General features: G+C 47.1%; 1 protein-coding gene across 2 annotated transcripts in view; it reads right to left on the bottom strand.

The window, feature by feature from the left end:
• The window catches only part of LOC122250333 (uncharacterized), a 463,908-nt gene that overhangs the window by 427,237 nt on the left and 26,671 nt on the right, over window positions 1-10,000 (bottom strand). The window lies entirely within an intron of this gene.

Raw genomic sequence — 10,000 nt, 5'->3', positions numbered from 1 at the left:
GGAGGGGAGGAGGAGGAGGAGGAGGAGGGGGAAGGGTAGGAGGAGGAGGAGGAGGAGGGGGAAGGGTAGGAGGAGGAGGAGGAGGAGGGGGGAGGGTAGGAGGAGGAGGAGGAGGAGGGGGAAGGGTAGGAGGAGGAGGAGGGGGAAGGGTAGGAGGAGGAGGAGGAGGAGGAGGAGGAGGAGGAGGAGGAGGTGGATGGGAAGGGGAGAAAGAGGAGGAGGAGATGAATGGGAAGGGGAAGGGGAGAAGGAGGAGGAGGAGGAGGAGGAGGTGGATGGGGAGAGGAGGAGGAGGAGGAGGAGGAGGAGGAGGAGGAGGAGGAGGAGGAGGAGAAGGAGGAGGAGAAGGAGGAGGGGGAGGTAGGAGGGGAGTAAGAGGAGGGGGGGAGAAGAAGGAGAAGAAGGAGGAGGTGGAGGAGGAGGAGAAGGAGACGAAGAAGAAGAAGAAGGGGGAAGAATAATAATAATAATAAGAAGAAGGGGAGGAAGAAAAGAAGAAGACCAAGAAGAAGAAGGAGGGGAAGAAGAAGACCAAGAAAAGGATGAGGAGGAGGAGGAGGAGGAGGAGGCCTTTGACAGGAAGATGACCTAGAAGACCTCAGCCGGAGCTTCGAGTTCCGTCGGGGGGAGGGGGAAGGGAGGAGGGGGGGGGGGAGGAGCCTTCACCTTCGATGGTGGACTTGGCTATTTCTTTTTTTCTCTCTCTCTTTTAATTCTTGTTCTTCCTCTTCTTTTTCTTTTCGTTCTTTTTCTTCTTTTCCTCTTTTTTCTTTTGTTTTATTTCTTTTTTCTTTATTCTTCATTCTTATTTTCCTCTTTTTGTTATATATATTTTTTCTTCCGCTTCTTTTCTTTCTACTCCATCTTTTTCCTTCTTTTCTCTTTTCTCTTCTTCCGTTTTCTTTTTCTTTTTTTCGATCTTCCTTTCTCCCTCCCACTTTTTTTCGTTTTCCTCCTTCTCTCTCTCTTACTCTTCCTCTTTCTCTACCTCCTCCTCTTCCTTCTCCTTCTCCTTCTCCTACTCCTTCTCCTTCTTCTCCTCCTTCTCCTCCTCCGCCTCCACCTCATTCTTTTAACTACTCTTCCATTACCACATCTTTCTTTCCTTCTCCACCAACAACTCCACCACCTCTTTTTCCTCCTCCTCTACCTCCTTTTTCTCCTCCCCTCCACCTCCATATCAAACACCCCCCACCACCCTCACCATTCCCCCACCTCTTCCACCTCCACCCCAATCACCTCTTCCACCTCCACCTCTTTCCACCTCCCCCGACCCTTCCCCCACTCCCCCCCCCCTCCTCTCCAAGCGCCTTGGTGTTCCTAACCAAAGGAGTCCTTAAGGATGCCAGGAACCCGGAGAACGCGCGAAGAACATTCCAGAACATGGCGACGAGGATATATATAGCGCGAACCGGTTCTTATTCCTTCTTCCCCTCTCGTTTCTTCCATTCATACCCCCCCCCCCGCCCCCCTATCCCTCCCTTCTCCCCTTCTACCTCCCGTCTCCTCTCTAATCTCTTCTCTATCCCTCCCCTCTTCCCTCTCCTCTTCCCCCATGCCTCCCCTCTCCCCTCCACCATCCCCTCTCCCCTCTCCCCTCCACCCTCCCCTCTCCCCTCCTGTTTATGTCCGCAACACGTGATACACCTACACGGATACATACACGTGACTCGAAAAAACATGTGCGTGGTCAGACATTCATATACACACACGTATTCTTACACACACACACAACCCCCCATCCCCCCCACACACCCACACAGACACAGACACACACACACACACACACACACACACACACACACACACACACACACACACACACCCACACACACCCACACAGACATAAGCATCCCCAACCCCCATCGTCCAACCTACCTCCCCCCACCTTCCCTCATCCCTCCCCCCCTCCCCCTACCTCTGACCCTCACTTGACCTCCCTTCTCGACACACCTGCTCGAACAGATGTTGCCAAGCCAAGCCGTCTCCCGGTAACAGACTCTCGTACTTTCACGTGGTATAAAAAAGAGGTTTCTGAAAATACTTGGTTTATCAGTGGGTTCCTTTTTTTCTGTGGAGATGGAGGAGAGGAGGAGATTGAGGAGGAGGAGGAGGAGGAGGAGGAGGAGGAGATGGAGGGGGAAGGGGAAGAGCAGATAGACGATGATGATGATGATGATGATGATGATATGGGAGGAGGAGGAGTAGGGGTAGGAGTAGAAAAAAGGAGGAGGAGGAGATGAAGAAGAAGGAAGAGGAGATGGAGAAGGAGGAGGAGTAGGGGTAGGAGTAGAAAAAAAGGAGGAGGAGATGAAGAAGAAGGAAGAAGAGATGGAGAAGGAGGAGGAGGAGGAGGAGGAGGAAGTGGAGAAGGAGGGGGAAGAGCAGATGGATGATGATGATGAGGAGGAGGAGATGGAGAAGAAGAAGGAGGAGGAAGAGGAATGGGAGGAGAAGATGGAGGAGGAGAGGAGAGGGAGGAGAGGAGGAAGAGTAGACAAAGGAGGAGGAGGAAGAAGAGAAGGAGATGGAGCTGGATTATCAGTTCTTTTTTCTTTTCTTTTTTTTCTATAACGTTTCGGGTTGATGGCCTCAGAGGCGAGAAATGGAAGCCATTCTCTCGGCCACATAAAAGAAGATTACGGGGAGGAGAGGGAGAAGGAGGAAAGAGGAGGAAGAGGAGGAGGAGGAGAGGGAGAGGGAGGGGGAGGAGGAGGAGAGGGAGGGGAAGGAGGAGGAGAGGGAGGGGGAGGTGGAGGAGGAGAGGGGAGGAAGAGGAGAGAGGAGGAGGTAGAGGAGGAGGAGGAGGTAGAGGAGGAGGAGGAGGTAGAGGAGAAGGAGGAGGAGGGGTAGGAGGAGAAGGAGAGAGGAGGAGGAGAGGGAGGAGGAGGAGAAGGAGGGGGAGGGGGAGGAGGAGGAGGAGAGGGAGGAGGAGGGAGAGGGAGGAGGAGGATGAAGAGGAGGTGGAGAGAGGAACGAGGAGGAGGGAGATGAGGGGGAGGAGGAGGAGGTGGAGGAGGAGAGACAGGAGGGGGAGGAGGAGGAGGAGAGAGGAACGAGGAGAGAGGAGAGGGAGGGGGAGGAAGAGGAGAGAGGAAAGGGAGGGGGAGGAGGGGGAGGTGGAGGGGGAAGAGGTGGAGGAGGAGGAGGAGGAGAGGGAAGGAGAGGAGGAGAAGGAGGGGGATTAGGAGGAGGAGGAGGAGAGGGAAAGGAGGAGGTGGAGGAGGAGAAGGAGGAGGAAAGGGAGGGGAGGAGGAGGAGTAGAAAAAGGAGGAGGAGGGGAGAGAGAGTATGATGGTGATGATGATTACGAGGAAGAGATGGAGAAGAAGAAGGAGGAGGAGGAGGAGGAGGAGGAGGATGAAGAGGAGTTGGAGAGAGGAGGAGGATGAAGAGGAGGTGGAGAGAGGAGGAGGAGGAGGAGGAAGAGGAAGTGGAAGAGGAAGAGGAGGTGGCGAAGAATAGATGGAGGAGGAACCAATTGAGGAGGTGGTGAAGAATAGGCGAAGGAGTTGGAGGGTGACGATAACATGCTTATATCAATAAGCAAATTAATACAGATATTCCAGATGGTCTGTCTTCTCACAGGATATATTGACGAAGAGCAGAAGAAGAAGAAGAAGAAGAAGAGGGAGAAGACGACGAAGAAGACGAATAAGAAGACGAATAAGAAGATGAAGAAGAAGGAGAGGAGAAAGAAGCAAAAGAAGAAGTAGAAGCAGAAGAAGACGAAGAAGAAGAAGAAGAGGGAGAAGAAGAAGGAGAAGAAGAAGGAGAAGAAGAAGGAGAAGAAGAAGGAGAAGAAGAAGAAGAAGAAGAAGAAGAAGAAGAAGAGGAAGAGGTAGGAGGAGGAGGAGGAGGAGAAGAAGAAGAAGAAGAAGAGGAAGAGGTAGGAGGAGGAGGAGGAAGAGGAGAAGAAGAAGAAGAAGAAGAAGAAGAAGAAGAAGAAGAAGAAGAAGAAGAAGAAGAAGAAGAAGAAGAAGAAGAAGAAGAAGAAGAAGAAGAAGAAGAAGAAGAAGAAGAGGGAGAAGAAGACGAAGAAGAATGAGAGGTAGAAGAAACAGAAGAAGCAGAAGAAGAGGAAGAGGGAGGAGAAGAAGAAGAAGAAGAAGAAGAAGAGGGAGGGGAAGAAGAAACAGAAGTAGGAGAAGACGAAGAAAGAGATGAACAAGAAGAAGCAGAAGCAGCAGCAGCAGCAGAAGAAGTAGAAAAAAAAATAGAAGCAACAAGAGAAACAGAGCAAAAAAAAAAAAAAAATCCGCTGTAATACACGATGCCTTAATGAAATCTCGCGCTATATTATCGTCCTTAATGGAGAAAATCCATTACTTGAAAGCATGCCTCGACACCTCACTGATAGGCGCGCCGGTTTGCACACGGATTTTGGGCGAATGGTATGATATCTTGGGGGAAAAAGAGAGGGGAAAGGGGAGGAGGGCGGGTGGGAGAGGGGAAAGGGGAGGAGGGCGGGTGGGAGAGGGGAAAGGGGGGGAGGAGGTGAGGGAGGAGGGCGGGAGGAGGGGGTAAGGGGTGGGTGGGTGAAGGGTGGGTGGGGTAGGGGAGGGGGAGGGAAAGGGGGGAGGGGGGGAGAGACAGAGCAATAGAAGGGAAGAGACCAGTGATGAGAGGAGGGAGGGGGTTGAGTGGGAGGAGGAGTGAAGGAGGTAAGGGGTGGAGAGGGCAGAATGAGAGAGGGTGGGAATGTGGTGGGATGGAAGAAGGAAGCAGAGGGGTGAGGGGAGGTGGAAGGGGAGGAGGGTGGGGTAGTTGGGGATGAAAAGGAAAAGGGGGAGAGGAGAGGAGGAGGAGGAAGGAGAGAGGGAGGAGATTGTGCGGGAATGGGAGACAGAGGGAGTGAGAGAAGCAATGGAAAGAGAAAGGGAGTAGGAAAGAAAGAGAGAGAAAGAGAGAGCGAGAGAGAGAGAGAGAGAGAGAGAGAGAGAGAGAGAGAGAGAGAGAAAGAGAGAGAGGGAGAGCGAGAGAGAGCAGAGCCAGAAAGGATGCATGGAGATACGGTTTATCTAACGCATTCACGAAAAGTAAACTGTGTCCATAAAGAATTGAGAAGAGACGAAAGAAAGGAAAAAAATAATTAAAGAAAAAGAGAGAGAAAAAAAAGATCAAACTACAAGATTACCGATAAAAAAAAAATAAAAAAAACAACTTACACTAAGGTTATGCAAATTACTTTAATAAGAGTGAAGATCTGGATTCTACGAATATTTAACTTAGTTTTTTCCTCACTAAAGATAGATTTTCAAATCGAAATAACTCAATCGAATTCTTTATAATCTGTCAAAGAAAAAAAAAAGAAAAAGAAAAAAAATGGCCGGATTTGGTTAAATATTTACAACGTAAATGCCCTTTCATACACATTCCCTCTTTCTCTTTCCCAATTCTGTTATCGTATTAATCTGCTTTTCTTTTATTAGTCTATCCTTATTATTCTATTCTGTTAAGTCTCTTATTTCTCTTTATCATTTAGTTCATCTCTTTTGAAGGTCTTGGTACACATGACAAGCCATATGTCTCACCTCTTGGTATGTCGGCGCCATCAGGCAGCATGTCAGTCTTTCGAGGAGGAGGAGGAGGAGGAGGAGAAGGAGGAGGAGGGGGGGGAAGGAGGAGGAGGGGGAGGAGGAGGAGGAGGAGGAGGAGGAGGAGAAGAAGGAGGAGGAAAAGAAGGAGGAGGAGGGGGAGAAGAAGGAGGAGGAGAAGGAGAAGAAGGAGGAGGAGGAGGAGGAGGAGGAGGAGGAGAAGGAGAAGGAGGAGAAGGAGGAGGAGAAGGAGGAGGAGGAGGGGGAGGAGGAGGAAGAGGAGGAGAATAAGGAGAATAAGAAGAAGGAGAATAAGAAGAAGGAGAAGGAGAAGGAGAAGAAGAAGACGAAGAGGAAGAAGAAGACGAAGAGGAGGAAGAAGAAGAAGAAGAAGAAGAAGAAGAAGAAGAAAAAGAAGAAGAAAAAGAAGAAGAATCAGAAGAAGAAGACGAAGAAGAAGAAGAAGACGAAGAAGAAGAAGAAGAAGAAAAAAACATTTAACATCTTTTTTGCATTCAGTATTTCAAACGCAAACCCTCTAAAGATCTTAAACATTAAACATTCCAAACACCCTCAGAGTAATTCTAAAATCAAACATTTCAAACACTCTCACACTAATCCCATCATTTCAACATTTCAAAACGCCCCTTTTTTTACCCCCCCCCCCCAAAAAAAAAAAAAAAAAAAAAAAATCTAACAAACTTCCCTAACCCTTTTTTTCTTAACTAACATATAATCATCATCATCAATTATAGACAATCAGAAACTATTTTGACAGTGAGGTTACGTAATATTGAAGTGTCAGCTACCTGTCAGCCATAGTGTCAGCCCAAAATTAGTTAAAGGTCACCCCGTCAAGGTCGTACTTCAACTGTTATGCATTTCCGTCTAAAATAGTCGTAAGAGGATGTGATGATTATGGTGATGGTAAAAAGGGTGATGATGATGGTGATGGTTATGGTGATGGTGATAGTGATGGTGATGATGATGATGGTGATAATGGCGATGATGATGATGATAATTATAATGACAATGATAATGATGATGGTAATTATAATGACAATGATAATGATGATGATTATGATGAAGATGACGATGATGACGGTAATTATAATGATGATAAGGATAATAATAATGATGATGATAACGATAATAATGATGACGATATTGATAGTAATCATAGTGATAACAACAAACAACAACAAACACCACCACCACCACCACCACCTAAACAAAACACCACCGTACAACCAAGCCATACATTTGCAACATATTCTGGCGGGAGCAACATCCGGGAAACCACTGCCAGCGTGAGACAAGTATGACGCAATACTGATCTTTCGTCAGCTGTTAAGTATAGACCTCATGCTATTTCGGATCTGTGTCTATGTCCAAACGTCATTATTATTGTTATTGTTGTTGTTATTGCTACTTCTGTCACTGCTTAATACTATTTGGTATTGGTATTATCATAATTATTGTCGTTAGCATTATTATTGTTGTTGTTATTCGTGTTATTATCATCATTATTATCATTATTATTATTATCATTGTTACATTTATCATCATTATTATCACTGTCATTGTCACATTCATCATCATTATTATTACTATCATCATCACATTCATCATCATTATTATTACTATTATCGTCACATTCATCATCATTATTATTACTATCATCGTCACATTCATCATCATTATTATATATTATCATCATCACATTCATCATCATTATTATTATTATCATCACATTCATCATCATTATTATATATTATCATCATTATAATTATTATTATCATCATCACATTCATCATCATTATGATTACTATCATTATCACATCATTGTCATATTCACCATCATTATAATCCCTACCACCACAATCATCATCACCAAAACTACCACAACAACAACTATTACCATCACCACTCTTACCTCAATATTACAAACCACCCTTCGCAACAACCAATACCAACATCCTGATCATTACCCTAATCAAATTACTAATCACCGAAGTAGGACATAAAAGATTCCACAGACTAATCCGGAAATCTCGAAATCTTGAAATCTTGGGCCCTTGATAGCTTATCTTTAAGACTTGCATTGTTTCCCTATCTCTCAAAAGGGCCGCGAGATAAGAGAGAGAGAGGGAGAGGGAGAGGGGGTGAGAGAGGGAGAGGGAGAGGGGGTGAGAGAGGGAGGGGGTGAGAGGGGGAGAGGGGGGAGGGAGGGGGGGAGGGAGAGAGGGAGGGAGGGGGAGATGGAGGGAAGGAGGGAGGGGGAGGGAGAGGGAGAGGGAGGGGGAGGGAGGGAGGGAGGGAGGGGGAGGGAGAGAGAGAGAGAGGGGGGGGAGAGAGAGAGAGAGAGAGAGAGAGAGTGACAGCAAGCGAGAGGGAGAAAGAGAGAGAAAGAGAGAGAGAGAGGGAGAGAGAGAGGGGGAGGGAGAGAGAGAGAGAGAGAGAGAGAGAGAGAGAGAGAGAGAGAGAGAGAGAGAGAGAGAGAGAGAGAGAGAGAGAGAGAGAGAGAGAGAGGAGAGAGAGAGAGAGAGAATAGAAAGAGAGAGGAGAGAGAGAGAGAGAGAGAGAGAGGGAGGGAGGGAGAGAGAGAGGGAGGAGAGAGAGAGAGGGAGGAGAGAGAGAGAGAGAGAGAGAGAGAGAGAGAGAGAGAGAGAGAGAGAGAGAGAGAGAGAGAGAGAGAGAGAGAGAGAGAGAGAGAGAGAGAGAGAGAGAGAGAGAGAGAGAGAGAGAGAGAGAAAGAGAAAGGGAGAAAGAAAAAGAGCGATCGAGTGCGAGCGAGAGGGAGAGAGAGAGAGAGAAAGAGGGATAGATAGATAGATAGATAGATAGAGAGAGCATTTAGCTTCAACTGATGGAAGGCACCCAGAGCAACTAACGGCATGGCACTTCGATATTTTTAGTGTTAGTCGGGAAAGGTTTATTATTCTCTCTCTGTCTCTTTGTACTTCTCTTTCTCTGTTTCTCTTGCTTGCCTGTCTGTGTTTTTGTCTGTTTGTTTCTCTCTCTTTATTCTCTTTCTCTTTGTTTTTTTTTCTTCTCTACACTCATTAACTCACTCTTTCTCTTTCCCTTTCTTTCTTTTTCTTTCTTTTTTCTCTGTATTTCCCTTTCTATCTCCTTTTCCTCCTCCTCCTTTTTCTTCTCTCTCTCTCTCTCTCTCTTTCTCTCTATTTTCCCCCATCCCCTCTCTCTCTCTCTCTCTTCCTTCCTCTCCCCCCCTCTCTCTCTCCCTTTTCCTCCCATACTCCCCTTCTCTCTCTCCCTCTCTTCTCCTCATCCCTCCCTCTCTTTTCCCCCATCCCCCCTCTCTATCCCTTTCATTCCCCCCATCCCCTCTCTCCCTCCCTCCTTCACCTCCCCCTCCCTCTCTCCCTCCCTCCTTCCCCTCCCCCCCTCTCTCTCTCTCTCTCACTGCATAAGCATTTCTCTCATCTGTCAGCTGTTTTAGAGCTTTCATCAGCGCTTAATCCACACCGTGCAACCGATACAGTGTAGCCAAAGAGTGCCCGACACAGTGTAGTTACCGTCACACTGTATCGGATACACAAAATACAAATAACATTAGAACAAGTTATCTGTTCTTTGACAAGGGTTTTCCGGGAGTAACTGTGTTCCTTTTGGCTTGTATAGTTACGTCTTGTTTTCATTCGTCTTTGTTACTTGTTATTTGTATTTTGTATTTGTATTTACATACTCGAATCCCTCAACTATGCGGCCTGGTTTACTCACTCATTTACTCATACGCAGTCATTCATAAGCTCTCGCACACTCTCACTCACATACACTCTCATTCATTTACACACACACACACATACAGACACTCACACACACACACACACACACACCTACACACACACACACATATACATACACACACAAACAAACAAACACCCACACACAACTCACACAAACAAGAACAAACACACAAACACAACCAAAAACAAACTAAAACAAAAAGAGAAAAGAAAAGAAAAAGAAAATCAAAACTTAAAAAAAAACATACATCTATCTCACCAATTAAAACCCAACACGTGATCATTAACGAAATCCGACGACATCGAGAAACACCTGAGCATCGCGCGCGCATGTCACGAACCGTCACGAACCGGCACGAATGCGCAGCCACATTCACGAATTCATGTCGAGGAGGAGGAGGAGGGGGAGGAGGAGGAGGAGGAGGGGGAGGAGGAGGAGAAGGAAGAGGAGAAGGAGGAGGAGAAGGAGGAGGAGGAGGAGGAGGAGGGGGAGGGGAGGAAGAGGGGGAGGGGGGAAAAGAGGAGGAGGAGGAGGAGGAGAGGGAGGAGGAGGAGGAGGAAGGTGGAGGAAGGTGGAGGAGGAGGAGGAGGAGGAGGAGGAAGGTGGAGGAAGGTGGAGGAGGAGGAGGAGGAGGAGGAGGAGGAGGAGAAAAAAAGAAAAGAAGAAGAAAAAGAAGAAGAAAAAGAAAG

Source organism: Penaeus japonicus, unplaced genomic scaffold (assembly GCF_977035675.1).
Source record: "Penaeus japonicus unplaced genomic scaffold, GWHDUDI00000001_assembly GWHDUDI00000034, whole genome shotgun sequence".
In the NCBI taxonomy this organism is placed as follows: domain Eukaryota; kingdom Metazoa; phylum Arthropoda; class Malacostraca; order Decapoda; family Penaeidae; genus Penaeus; species Penaeus japonicus.
Note: the sequence above shows the minus strand (reverse complement) of the source record. Positions and strands in the feature narration are given on the sequence as shown.